General features: G+C 35.5%; 2 pseudogenes; one reads left to right on the forward strand and one right to left on the reverse strand.

Annotated features, from left to right (window-relative positions):
- LOC102191601 lies at positions 5,601-6,547 on the forward strand (annotated as a pseudogene).
- LOC102168249 lies at positions 11,106-12,093 on the reverse strand (annotated as a pseudogene).

Raw genomic sequence — 15,178 nt, forward strand, 5'->3', positions numbered from 1 at the left:
CTTCCAGAAAAATAAATGACCCAATCAAAAAATGGGCCAAAGAACTAAATAGACATTTCTCCAAAGAAGACATACGGATGGCTAACAAACACATGAAAAGATGCTCAACATCACTCATTATTAGAGAAATGCAAATCAAAACCACAATGAGTTACCACCTAACACCAGTCAGAATGGCTGTGATCCAAAAATCTGCAAGCAATAAATGCTGGAGAGGGTGTGGAGAAAAGGGAACCCTCCTACACTGTTGGTGGGAATGCAAACTAGTACAGCCACTTTGGAGAACAGTGTGGAGATTCCTTAAAAAATTGCACATAGAACTACCTTATGACCCAGCAATGCCACTGCTGGGCATACACACCGAGGAAACCAGAATTGAAAGAGACACATGTACCCCAATGTTCATCGCAGCACTGTTTATAATAGCCAGGACATGGAAGCAACCTAGATGTCCATCAGCAGATGAATGGATAGGAAAGCTGTGGTACATATACACAATGGAGGTTTACTCAGCCATTAAAAAGAATTCATTTGAATCAGTTCTGATGAGATGGATGAAACTGGAGCTGATTATACACAGTGAAGTAAGCCAGAAAGAAAAACACCAATACAGTATACTAACACATATATATGGAATTTAGAAAGATGGCAATGACGACCCTGTATGCAAGACAGCAAAAAAGACACAGATGTGTATAACGGACTTTTGGACTCAGAGGGAGAGGGAGAGGGTGGGATGATTTGGGAGAATGGCATTCTAACATGTATACTATCATGTAAGAATCGAATCGCCAGTCTATGTCTGATGCAGGATACAGCATGCTTGGGGCTGGTGCACAGTGATGACCCAGAGAGATGTAATGGGGAGGGAGCTGGGAGGGGGGTTCATGTTTGAGAACGCATGTACACCCGTGGTGGATTCATGTCAATGTATGGCAAAACCAATACAGTGTTGTAAAGTAAAATAAAGTAAAAATAAAAATTAAAAAAAAGAAAATAATAAATGAGATTCACATGTGACAAATTTCTATAGCAATGACAGAAATGAAAATTTCAAAAATTTCAGGAGGGGAAAACAAAAAATGTTCTTAAAAGACAAGAAAAGAGGACAGATTGAAAAATAAAAATATATTAAAACATAAAATAGATATATAACTATAGAAATGAATCCATGAAAATATGTCAGACTGCTTGATTTAAATTATTCAGCTAAAAGATAATAATGGATCAGACTAGACTTTTAAATATAATCATATATTTTATAGATGCTTCCCTCTTAGCTCATTCCATAAAGAATCTACCTGCAATGCAGGAGACCCAGGTTCAATTCCTGGGCCAGGAAGATACTCTGGAGAAGGAAATGGCAACCCAATCCAGTATTCTTGTCTGGAAAATCCCATGGACAGAGGAGACTGGCTGGTTATGGTCCATGGAGTCTCAAGAGTTCGACACAACTTAGCAACTAAACCACCACTATCATACATTTTAAAGAGATTAACCTAATCAATAAAAATGCCAAATGGTTAAAAGTAAAGGAAGTAGATTGAGTTGGCAAGTACTAATGAAAGGAAATGTAGTATTCATATTAGTGTCAGATCAAAATTAACAGAAACAAAGTATGTCAATAGTGTTAATGACATTTCATAACATTAAGATACTACAAAAATTCTAGGGAAATAGAAGTTTGTATATTCTATGGAAATAGAGGTTTATAAACCTGATGAGATCTCATGGACAGCTACAGTTCACTTGAACCAGAGACTCTGGAATGTGCATTCCATTTCAGCACACAGAGATTACCTTTAAAAATATCATATGTTGTGCTATAAGTTAATTTTCTTCAAATACACATTACTTTGACCAGTTCATCTGATGACAATGCAGTTAAGTTTCTGTTGCAATAAGCACATATTTTAAACAAGTTGAAAATTAAAACTATACAATAAAGCATCTAATGAGGTTGAGAGAGTTATTTCAATTTGAAGCAACACACAGAATGTTTTTCATTCTCTTTCCAAACAGTTTATTCCATAGTAAACCAAACCTCGAAAATTGGTCTAGTTTCCCTGACAGCTCAGTAGACTTTGCCTTCCAGTGCAGGAAGTGTGGGTTTGATCCCTGGACTGAGGACTTAAGATCCCACATGCCTCATGACCAAAAACCCAAAGCATAAAACAGAAGCACAGAAGCAATATTGTAACAAATTCAATAAAGACTTTAAAAATGATCCACATCAAAAAATAAAATTAAAATCCTGTTTCCGGTTTTCTTGGCCTTTGGCTTCTTCAGTACTTTCTAATATTTCATCTGTTCAGACATTACTTCTTAGTTCTTCCTCAAATTTTGTTTCAACATAAACAACATGATTTATAGTCTCTTTATTGAACAAAGGTGGGCTTTAAGTTTGTACTCACATTCCTCAGAGTATAAGGAATTAATAGCTGTGACATAACTATTTGTTTTTTTGTTTTTTTTAGTGTTAGATTTTATAAAGTTTATTTTTGAGTTACATTTTTTTTTATGGTTTCTTTTTTTAAAATTTTACTTTACAATGCTGTATTGGTTTTGCCATACATCAACATGAATCCACCACGGGTGTAGGACTTGCCCAGTTTTTCTTTGGGGAGCTGTCTCATCCTTACAAAAAGTGAGAAGGAGGTTGGGGGTTATAATCTCCAAGGTCATCTATTTAAATACCTCTTGGAAATAAAACAGAAGGCTTATGTGTACATTTCCATTCCCAGAAACACAGAGGAGATATAACTTCTGGTAGAAAACAAAAGCACTATTCAACATAAATGTCAGTGATGATTCAGTTTTAAAAACCTAAATGATTTTTAGATCATCTAAAAATTTAGATGATTTTAGTTTCAAATATCAGGAGAGCAATTCCTATTTCTGTAAGAACAGTAGAAAAGTCCCCAAACCAGGATTCATGTCAGCTGATTTTTAAGATAAAATTCATTAACTTTAGCAATGTGGTTAAGATTCTGACTGCATTAAAAATATTGCTACCATTTAGTTAGAGATAAAGGATTTTATCAATGAGATAATCACCTGTTAAGTAAAATTTGAATCAACCTATAGTAAATAATAACTACTTTCAAATATAAAAGATAGATTTTGCATATACAATTTAAGTTAAATTTTATCTATAAACATGCTGATTCCATATGTTAATTTCCCTTGTCATATGCCTCAGCAGATGTCAAAATTAAGCAGATGTTTGGTATGATTTTGAGAAATTCATGGAGAAGTGATAACATTTGTGTTACATAGGGGTTATATTAAAGAAAAGAACATAAAAACTTACACTTAAGACAGAAGAGAAAAAATATTAAAGATAAAAAGGGGTACAGATAAAATAAGGGAATGTACTGAAATAGAGATTCATCACTCTTCTGCCTCCTTTGCTATTCTGCATAATACGTATTTAGTGAGAATTTAGAAATCAAAATGTTACAATATAGAAAATCTTAGTATCAGAGGATCCTGAATGTCAAGGTTGATATGAAGAAAAACAAAGTGAAAGAGAAAATAATTGTTGTCCATTCTACCTGCACTACCACTAAATATTTATATTTATACTAGAAGTGCTCATATTAAAAAGGAGAAATTTGTTTTCATAAGTAATGAATTTGTCTTAGCAGCAATTTTGTCATTGTAGTTTATCATATGAAATGTTCTGTTTAAATCACATAAATATGAAAATGAGGATCTTGTATATATAAAATCAGTAACTCTAATATTAACAAAGGAAATTGGAAATAATGAGGAGGTATTAGAAATGTAAGTTATAAGTTAAATAGCATGATTATGAAGTCTCTGATATTAAGTTGGAGGCTGTCAAGGAGAGACATTTAAGGGAAAAAAAGGAAACTAATTAAGTATTCTAATTATTTGCCCATTTTGTTAGGATAGCATCTAGTTAATATGAGAGAGACAGATTTTCAAACTATCCTGCCTATGAATTAATGGAATGTTTCTACTCATTTTTTTTTTCCAGTTAGAATATGCTTTCCTCCAGGATCATATGAGCAAATTATCAAAATGATCTTAAATTCTTGGACTAAAAATATGCTTCTAAACTATAGAAGCATATTGGAAAATTAATTGGAAATGAAAGTGTCTACAACTTAAACTAAAACTATTTAAGAAAGTAACTTTTACTTATTTTTCTGATTATAGAAATACTAATAATATGCATAATCTAAAAAAATATTTTCATGGGATATTTATTTATAAAACTGTCATTATTTCTTTAAAAAATCATTATAACCTAAAAGATAAATTAGGGACATTATAATTAATCAAATCATAAAATATTCTATTATAAAAATTGTTGAAGCCTGATCCCTATAAAGCAAGTGCCATTCACTTCTATATTATTGTTATTAGTCATTTTAGCAACAGTTGTTTCTCAATTTTATGTATAAGTACTGTTATTTTTCCTAATTTAAATTAAAAAAAGTCACAGCTACTTTTGCTTCACCTGATACAGTATTTTCTTTACTGTTCTCCACAATGCTTGTAAATATATCAGACATTTTTCCAGAATCAGGGCTTCTTCTTGTCCAATCTCTAAGCGTGCCCGAATCTTTGTGACCTCATGTACTGTAGCACACCAGGCTTCCCTGTCCTTCATTGTCTCCTGGAGTTTGCTCAAATACATGTCCATTGAGTCAATGATGCCATCCAACCATATAATTTTCTGTTACCCCCATGAATCTTTCCAAGCATCAGGGTCTTTTCCAGTGAGTCGTCTCTTCACATCGGTGAACAAAATTTTGGAACTTCAGCTTCAGCATCAGTCCTTCCAATGAATATTCAGGGTTGATTTCCTTTAGGATTGACTGGTTTGTTCTCCTTGTTGTCCAGACTCTCAAGAGTCTTCTGCAGCATCACAGTTCGAAAGCCTCCATTCTTTGGTGCTCAGCCTTCTCTGTGGTCCATCTCTTACATATGTACATGACTACTGGAAAAACCATAGCTTTGACTATATGGACCTACACTGATAAAGTGAAATCTCTTATGCTGTCTAGGTTTGTCATAGCTTTTCTTCAGTTATGCAAATGAGTCACTTGTCTTGTGTGCAAGCAACTTACTGATAAAAATAATAATGATTTAGCACAATATTTTAAAAAATCACATTCCACAAGAAAATTATCAGCATTTTAAATAAAGACAGGGTTCTTTCCTGCAATTGCACAACTTATCTTTCTCCCTTCACTTTAAGTAAGCTTCTTTGAATCTCCTAAGCAAACAAGCTGCTTCAGGAAAAGAAATGTATCTTTCCTAAGCTCACTTTTCATCCCATACATAAGATGACTGTGCATGTTTGTTTATACTAGAGCAAATGTATTTATTAACACTATTCTCTTTCACCCTAGAAAATAATCAGATCTGGTATATTATATGGCAAGATTTTCATGCAAAGTTTAGAATTAACTGTTTAAAAGTGTAGTATAGGAAGCTGATTTACAAAATGAACGTATATCTCCAACACTCACTCTGATTGACACCATGCATCGTCAATATTTCTCATGCAAACCTGTCCTTTTTTTCCAGGCAAACTCACTGAGTCTTCACTGTATTAGACCATGAAATATACCAATGACATCACTGAATTCATTCTTTTGGGGCTTTCCCAGAACATGAAAATCAAACATATGTGCTTTCTACTGTTCTTATTCTGTTACATAGCTATTTGGATGGGAAACTTGCTCATCATGATTTCTATCACATGCAGCCAGCTAAATGGTCAACCCATGCATTTCTTCCTTAATTACCTTGCTCTATTAGATCTGTGTTATACCTCAACAGTGACACCCAAGTTAGTCACTGACTTGCTGGCAGAAAGAAGCACAATTTCATACACTGACTGCATGGCGCAGCTTTTTGCCATGCACTTCTTTGGGGGGACTGAAATCTCTGACCATCCTCTCTGGTCAGAGGATGGCCTCTGGCCGCTATGTGGCCATCCACCGGCCCCTGCACTGCATCGTCATCATGAGCAGGCACAGACTGTGCCACGGTCAGTGCTTGTTGTACTGGGGCATTTCTGCACTCCTTTGTCCAAGGTTTCCTCACCATTAACTTACCATTCTGTTGTGCCTATGAAATAGATCACTATTTCTGTGATGTGTATCCTTGGCTGAAACTGGCCTGCATGGACACCTATGGAGTTGGGATCTTAGTGGTGGCCAATGCAGGCATGATGGTATTGGTGATCTTTGTGGTCGTGATGCTGTCCTACATTTTTATATTATATACCATCAAGGCTTACCCTACAGAAAGCCGGTACAAAGCTCTTTCCACTTGTAGTTCCCTCATCACAGTTGTGGTTCTGGTCTTTGTGCCTATTCTCTTCATTTACATTAGAACCAACACAACGTTTCCAGAAGACAAGGTGTTTGCTCTCTTCTACACCATCATTGCTCCCATGTTCAACCCTCTGATTTACAGTCTCAGAAATGCAGAGATGAAGAATGCCCTGAGAAAGATGTGGTTCCAGAAACCATTTTTGATTGCAAGGCAAATCATCTGAGAGCTACTTTGTCTCCTCATTACACATCCTATTCAAGTGATATTTGCTTAGTTTAGTTTAATAAACAATGGAACTTACACTAGAAAATCTAAGCATAAACACTAGCATTAGTTGAAATCCTTTCTTCTATCAATCCATATTTCTTATTAACATCTTCCCTTAGTAACAGGAGTCATCATTTCCTTGTTGAAGCTACACTTTGCTTTGATTTTTTTTTCTCTTTCCATAAGTCACTAAATGGAGGTTACCATTCTAATCTCCCCATACTTTAGTTCCATGAAATGAATCTCCAAATGTACATAAGCTACAGTCATGTTGATCATCCCAGACAGAAAGTCCATAGAACCTTGCTATACTCCCTGCAGTCTCATAAAAAAAGGAGTATCTGAAATTTAAAGTCTTATTTTCTACTCATCTGAGGACTTCCCATATTCATTGCAACTCTTTGAAAAGCAAAAATGTAGGAACTGAACAACAAAAATATGATTTATGTGAAAATCACTATATAAAAATTGGAACGTTTCTAAAGTGATTTTAATGAAATCATCTTAAAAATGACAAAAATTAATAATGATATAACCTTTTACCATAACAATATCTTCATATATACTGATAAATTTGTTTGGAAATAAAAAGAGTAGCTATATGACTTATTGCTCAAATTGAGACAATTTGAGTATAAAAAGAGGAGTTCTGCTAATAATTATGCTGAAATAATGGACATAAAATGGGATTGTATCAAGTAAGTAGGATGTCTGCCCACTTTTCAATGTCTGAGATGTATGGATACTCTTCTAGTGAAAAGGTTAGTGGCAGGAAAATTTCCGAATCTGTATGTTATCTTAGTTGAAGCCAATGGGGTTGTAAAAACAGAAGTAAATGATGGTAAATGAAACTATTCAACCTAGTGCATACTTTTGATTTTCCATTACCATCACGTTGCTGTGCCCTCCTTCAGGGGATCTTACTCATCGAGGGATCCAACCCAGGCCTCCTGCATCTCCTACATCACAGGGGTATTCTTTACTAATGCCATCTGGGAAGCCCAAAACAAAGGGTACACATTTTCAATTTCTATAGAATTTCTATACACTTTGATATCCCTAGATGTATATAGAATTAAGAAGTATTTCTTTTCAAATAATTGAATTTTTTTCCTTAATTCTTTAACAAAATAAGATTCATTGGACATCATGAAAATAACTCAAAGGGGAAGAATAATGTATTATACTGCACATGTATAAGGGCTTCCAAGGTGGAGCTAGTGGTAAAGAAGCCACCTGCCAATGCAGGAAAGGGAAGAGATGTGGACTCAGTCCCTGGGTGGGGAGGATCTCCTAGAGAAGGGCATGGCATCCCACTCCAGTATTCCTGCCTGGAGAATCCCGTGGACAGAGGAGCCTGATGGGCTATGGTTCATAGGGTCGCAAAGAGTTGGACAAGACTGAAGCAACTTAGTAGCAGCAGCAGCACATGTGAAGGGGGAAAAAAAAAAAACCATAGATAGACTGAATATGTAAATGAATCCATATAGGGAAAGACAAAATAATGTCATAGCACAATGTATAATGAAAATTTTCAGAGGAGTTCAAATGTGGAAATAAGGGGAATATTCATATAGGTACTAAAAATTTTAAAAAAATTGTTATTAGAGCAATTGATAATCTAGCTAATTCTATGAAATATTACGAAGTCTACATCATGGTGTATGATAGTTTGCATTAGTTCATTAAAGGTACCTTGAAGCAATGAGAAAATTATTAACAAGTATTTTAGTTTTTAATACCTTACCTTAGGTTTAAAGAGTTTGTTTTCCAATAAAATTATTATTATAAAATGTTGAGTTACTCTAAAATTGTACTAACAGTAGAGATGGCAGTTATGATTCAAGTGATTTATTAAAATATGAATTCAGTAACAAGTGAACAGAAAGCATGCAGATAAATAATATCTTACTAAGTAAGGGGCCATGAAAAGACCTTATTATTTTATTTTTTTTCTCTCTATTGTTTAGAGATATTAGTAACTAGCTCATAAGCTAATTGTGATGCTGAAAGGAAATGTGTAATATCATTCTTAGAAATTGCTCAAAGTTTCTTTGCTATTGTTCTTATTTCTAATGTTGTATTAGAAATATATATCTTATTTCTAATAATAATATTAAAATACAGTTCTAACAATTTCTGTAAATTAATTTATGAAATGAGAATTTTATAATAAACATTTTATTTTTATTAGAAACATAAGCAGAAGATTTATGTGGCTTATGTTCATGCATGTTTAAGTAACATTATAATAAAATATGATTTTAATCTTCACAAGATATATGTGATCATTTTTCTTCTAAAGCTCTATAAACTCTAGTTCTGAAATATTGACCTAATATCTACTTTATTTTACAGATGTGTAAATTAAAACTCAGCATATAAAATTCTTTCCAAGCATCAATTGGCAAAGTACAGTTAAGACAGTTAAGTAGTCAGGTTTGTGCGTGTGTGTCTGCTAAGTTGCTTCAGTAGTGTCTTTTTATGACCCTATGGACTATAGCCTGCTAGGCTCCTCTATCCATGAGATTATCCAGGCAAGAATAGTGGAGGAGCTTGCTATGACCTCCTCCAGGGGATCTTCCAGACTCAGGGATTGAACTCATGCCTCTTATGTCTCCTGAATTGGCAGGTGGGTTCTTTTATCACTAGCACCACCTGGGAAGCCCCCTAAGTAGTCAGGTAAGGGAAACGAAAAACCATAAAATTGAGGGCAACACTCAAAGATTTATTTAAAGCTTTTCAGCAAGGAGGAAGTCATCATAAAGGCAGAGATCAAAGATTTCATCCTCAATCATGACATGTATAAGAAGTTCAGTTCAGTTCAGTTTCTCAGTCATGTCCGACTCTTTGTGACCCCATGGACTGTGGCATGCATTTTTAGTAGAAAAGGCAGAAAATAGAGTGGAATGGGATTATCAGACTAGATAAAACTGAGGAACACCTGGTTTAGTTTTTAAGCAAAATAAATAGTTGGGTAAATCCATCTTACTTCTTCAAAGATAGTCTTAACTCCATTAAATTCCATCAGATAATTGCTCAAAAATTCCATTTTTCTCTCTCTACCCTATATATATATATATATATATATATATATATATATATATATATATATATATATATATATATATATATATCAGACTTCCCTGGTAGCTCAGCTGGTAAAGAATCCACCTGCAATGCAGGAGACTCCTGGTTGATTCCTGGGTCAAGAAGATCCCCTGGAGAAGGGATAGGCTACCCACTCCAGTATACCTGGGACTTCCTGATGGCTCAGTTGGTAAAGAGTCTGCCTGCAATGTGGGAGACCTGGGTTCAGTCCCTGGGTTGGGAAGATCCCCTGGAGGAGAACATAACAACCACTCTGGTATTTGTGCTTGGAGAATCCCCATGGACAGAGAAGCCTGGTGAGTTACAGTCTATGCATCCACAGAGTCAGATACACCTAAGCACAGTAGCAGAATATATATATATTCCCATCACTGAGTCTGATCTATATTTTGTTAAATATTATTTTAGGATTATTCTACATTTGAATTTAGATAGTAAGTGAAAATCTTTTACTTTGAGATAAATCATCTATTTTGAGGAACTAAGGGATTTATATTTTATTCTTTTTTGTAGCAAAGTCACTTGTGGTTTATTTATTCCTTAATCATATATACTTTATGTCAAACCAAGTTAAAATAGCATGAGTTTGTGTGTGTGTGTGTGCATATATATATATATATATATATATATTCCCCAATACTTACAATATCATTCCACAAACAGATCACACAGTGACTTGCTTTTCAGACTATACGACTTGCCATGTAGACTATAAGACTGGGCTTTATACTATGTTCTACTTAGATCTATATATTCTCTTCACTTAAGTAAAATAATAGCAGCTCACAAATACACACACACAAAAAAAATCTCTAGGTATTTGATTAAAAAAAATCTAGAGTTGTAGGATACGAGGCTAGGTATATAGTTCTGAAAGCAGTTTGCAGTATGCAATTGTTCCTATTTTCCTATAACTGCCTTTTTGTTGTTGTTTAGTCGCTGAGTCATGTCCAGCTGTTTTGCATCCCCATGGGCTGTAGCCCACCAGATTTCTCTCTGCATGGGATTTCCCAGGCAAAAACACTGGAGTGGGTAGTCATTTCCTTCTCCAGAGGATCTTCCTGGCCCAAGGACTGAACCTGTGTCTCCTGCATTAGCAGGAAGATTCTTTAACTGGCAGCATCATTCTTTCTCTAGATTTTTCAGTGTGTTTTTACTCTGTAAAAAGTTTTCTTTTCTTTTTCTTTCTTTCTTTTTTTTTTTTTTAGCAAAGAGGATTATTAGGGAAAAGTGAAACCAAGGAAAATGCATTGAGAGGAAAATAAAGAAGGAACCACTGAAGGCAAGCTGTTGTTGAAGGCTTGGCTCTTCCACATTCTGCCTGATTTTCCCATTAGCAGGAGAGAATCAGCAACAGAGGGAGTGATGAGAAGACAGTCACTGGCATCAAAGATGCATGACCTTCAAGTCATTAACCTTCCTTCCCAGAACCTTTTATTGCACCATACTCTTCTTATGGAATTTTTCATCTCCATGTTTCTAAGTGTGTAGATAAGCGGATTGAGCATTTGGACAATAATTGTGTAGAAGAGCGTAAGCACTTTATCTTATGGTAATGTTGTAGCAGGTCTAATGTAAACAAAGATGACAGGTACGAAAAAGAGAATCATGACTGTGATGTGGGAACTACAGGTGGAAAGTGCTTTATGGTGGCTTTCTGAAAAATATGTGCGCACATTATACAAAATCAAAATGTAGGAGGCCATCAAAACCACAAAGTTCACCAGTCCCATCAAGCCAGAATTGGCAACGACAAAAAGCCAATTTTGTATGTATCAATGCAAGCTAGTTTCAACAAAGAATACACATCACAGAAATAGTGATCTATTTCATTGGGGCCACAGAAAGGTAAAACAATCTCAAGAAGAAAGAGACCAAGAGAATGAAGTCCCCCTGCACATGATGCTATGAGAATTGAGTGACGTCTTTGCCTGTTCATGATGATGGCATAGTGGAGAGATTTACAGACAGCCACATAATGGTCATAGGCCTCCCTGTGAAGATGACGACCTCAATCCCCCCAAAGAAGTGTGTGGTGAAAAGCTGTGTCATGCAGATTTTATCGGAGGTGGACTTTTTCTCCATCAGAAAGTCAGTCATGAGTTTGGGTGTCACAGTGGAGTTGTAGAAGAGATCTGAGAGTGTAAGGCAGTTAAGGAAGAAGTACATGGCTTGGGTGATTAGCTGACTGCATGTGATAAAAATCACAATGATCAAATTCCCCAACCAAATGGCCAGGTAACAGAATAAGATAAAGAAAAAGCAGAGGATCCAGAGTTTCTTGTCCATAGAAAGTCCCAAGATAATAAATTCAGCAACATTATTTCTATCTGCCGTGCTCTGATGTTCAAGAAAGTTGTCTGAAATGATAAAAGCAATGAAACTAATCATTGATGAGAAAATGGACACCTAGTATCTACTTAAAATGGCACCAATTCCTTTTAAAGGCAAGTTATTTTGAGACCCACTGAAATCATTTTCATTTAATACAACTGTTTTGAATATCTAGTACTAATATTCTTCTAAGAGCACAGTGATAAATTAGACAAAGTTCCAGTTTTTATATAATTTAAATTATTTTGTGAGGAAGCAAGGAATTATTTTTCAAGAATAAAAAAAAGAGATAATAGTGTTAAGTAACATGACATATAATGTGCCAATTTAGGATGTAAAATAGAGGTAACTACAGAATTTGCTTGATTAAGTGGTTTCTAATGAAATCACAAAATTGGTGTAGAGTGTGTGGGTGTGTTTTGCAGTACTTGGTGCAAAGTCAATGTTAAATAAATATCAATTAAATAAAAAATTGGAAAGTGAACAATGTGTTATAATTTTGAAGGAATAATACAAGAAATAATCAATCATCCTTTATTAAGGTAATTCATGATAAAACTGAAGAACAAATCATTTTTATGAGTGGACTCATAATCCTTTTTGACTTTTAAGTTAAAGTTAGTTAAGTCGCTCAGTCATGTCTGACTCTTTGCGACCCCGTGGGCTGTAGCCCACTAGGCTCCTCTGTCCACGGAATTCTCCAGGCAAGAATACTGGAGTGAGTTGCCATTTCCTTCTTAAGGGGATCTTCCTGACTCAGGGATCTGACCCAGGGATCTATCCCAGGTTTCCCGCAGGTGCTTTAACCTCTGAGCCACTAGGGAAGCTGTTTTGACATTTAAGAGGAAATAATTCCTTCATTTGAAATACTCCATGAAACTTTCATATTTCTTAAACTTTATTTGTAGCATCTCTAGGTTAATATATCTACAACTCTGATCTTCCTATTTGTCTATATTTCGCTTGCCAGATTATCTCCTCTTTCAAAATAAATTAACATTCAGAAGTTATTTGAGTTACATCTTATCAGACTGTAATTATAGTGGCCTAGTTTGGAAATAATATACTGAGAAAAGGGCTCCTCTAATTCCAAAGTAGTTCCCCCAAACGCAATACAATAAACAAGATGTGGCACTTCTTCCTTTAATTTATCAGAGAATTCACTCACGCAATCTGCATGACTATATAAAAGAATCTCTTCAGCTATCTAAGATAGAAGCAGTTATACCTGATTTCAGGTAATCATCTGGTATATACACTACATAAGTAGGCAAAATACCTAGTTTTTTCCTCCCATTCTGTTGCTTAACTGTTCATTCCCTAGGATCCCAGGCTTCCATTCATAAAATAAAAGTGATTAGATAATCTCTGAAGATCTCCCCAGGTTCCAATAATGTGTGACTTCTGATTCTCCATTAATTTGCGGAAGACATCTGTTTATCTCTCTCCTGCCTTCCCTTCTCTGCTACATTGATAGAGTCTCTTGATGCATTGAGACTGTAAAAAGTAACAAATACAGTGTTAATTTCACTACTATTTCTGTGTCTCAGTTTACTTCTCTGTAAAATCAAGGTAAAGATAATATCTCTTTATATGGCTCATAGAGGATCCTGCTGTGATTTATGTCTGAGAGTGTTTTGCCTATGTTCTCCTCTAGGAGTTTTATAGTTTCTGGTCTTACATTTAGATCTTTAATCCATTTTGAATTTATTTTTGTGTGCGGTGTTAGAAAGTGATCTAAAATTAAAAGCTTCTGCACAACAAAGGAAAATATAAGCAAGGTGAAAAGGCAGCCTTCTGAATGGGAGAAAATAATAGCAAATGAAGCAACTGACAAACAACTAATATAAAAAATATACAAGCAGCTTATGCAGCTCACTTCCAGAAAAATAAATGACCCAATCAAAAAATGGGCCAAAGAACTAAATAGACATTTCTCCAAAGAAGACATACGGATGGCTAACAAACACATGAAAAGATGCTCAACATCACTCATTATTAGAGAAATGCAAATCAAAACCACAATGAGTTACCACTTCACACCAGTCAGAATGGCTGCGATCCAAAAATATGCAAGCAATAAATGCTGGAGAGGATGTGGAGAAAAGGGAACCCTCCTACACTGTTGGTGGGAATGCAAACTAGTACAGCCACTATGGAGAACAGTGTGGAGATTCCTTAAAAAATTGCACATAGAACTACCTTATGACCCAGCAATGCCACTGCTGGGCATACACACCGAGGAAACCAGAATTGAAAGAGACACATGTACCCCAATGTTCATCGCAGCACTGTTTATAATAGCCAGGACATGGAAACAACCTAGATGTCCATCAGCAGATGAATGGATAGGAAAGCTGTGGTACATATACACAATGGAGGTTTACTCAGCCATTAAAAAGAATTCATTTGAATCAGTTCTGATGAGATGGATGAAACTGGAGCTGATTATACACAGTGAAGTAAGCCAGAAAGAAAAACACCAATACAGTATACTAACACATATATATGGAATTTAGAAAGATGACAATGACGACCCTGTATGCAAGACAGCAAAAAAGACACAGATGTGTATAACGGACTTTTGGACTCAGAGGGAGAGGGAGAGGGTGGGATGATTTGGGAGAATGGCATTCTAACATGTACACTATCATGTAAGAATTGAATCGCCAGTCTATGTCTGACGCAGGATACAGGATGCTTGGGGCTGGTGCATGGGGATGACCCAGAGAGATGTAATGGGGAGGGAGGTGGGAGGGGGGTTCATGTTTGGGAACGCATGTAAGAATTAAAGATTTTAAAATAAAAAAAAAGATAATATCTCTTTATATGGTGATTTTTGAATAATTAGTTTCTAAATATGAAATTTCTTAAAGCCATATCTGGAAAGTACTATATATTTAATAACTATTGGCCATCCTCAACAATTACTAAATGCTTCCCTGGTGGCTCTGATGGTAAAAATCTGCTTGCCATGAAGGAGACCAGGGTTCAATCCCTTGGTTGGGAAGATCTTCTGGAGAAGGGAATGGATACACACTTCAATCAGCGAAGGCAATGGCAAACCACTCCAGTGTTCTTGCCTGGAGCATCCCAGGGATGGGGGAGCCTAGTGAGCTGCCGTCTATGGGGTCACACAGGG

The sequence above is a fragment of the Capra hircus genome, chromosome 6 (genome assembly GCF_001704415.2).
Source record: "Capra hircus breed San Clemente chromosome 6, ASM170441v1, whole genome shotgun sequence".
Taxonomy (NCBI): Eukaryota; Metazoa; Chordata; class Mammalia; order Artiodactyla; family Bovidae; genus Capra; species Capra hircus.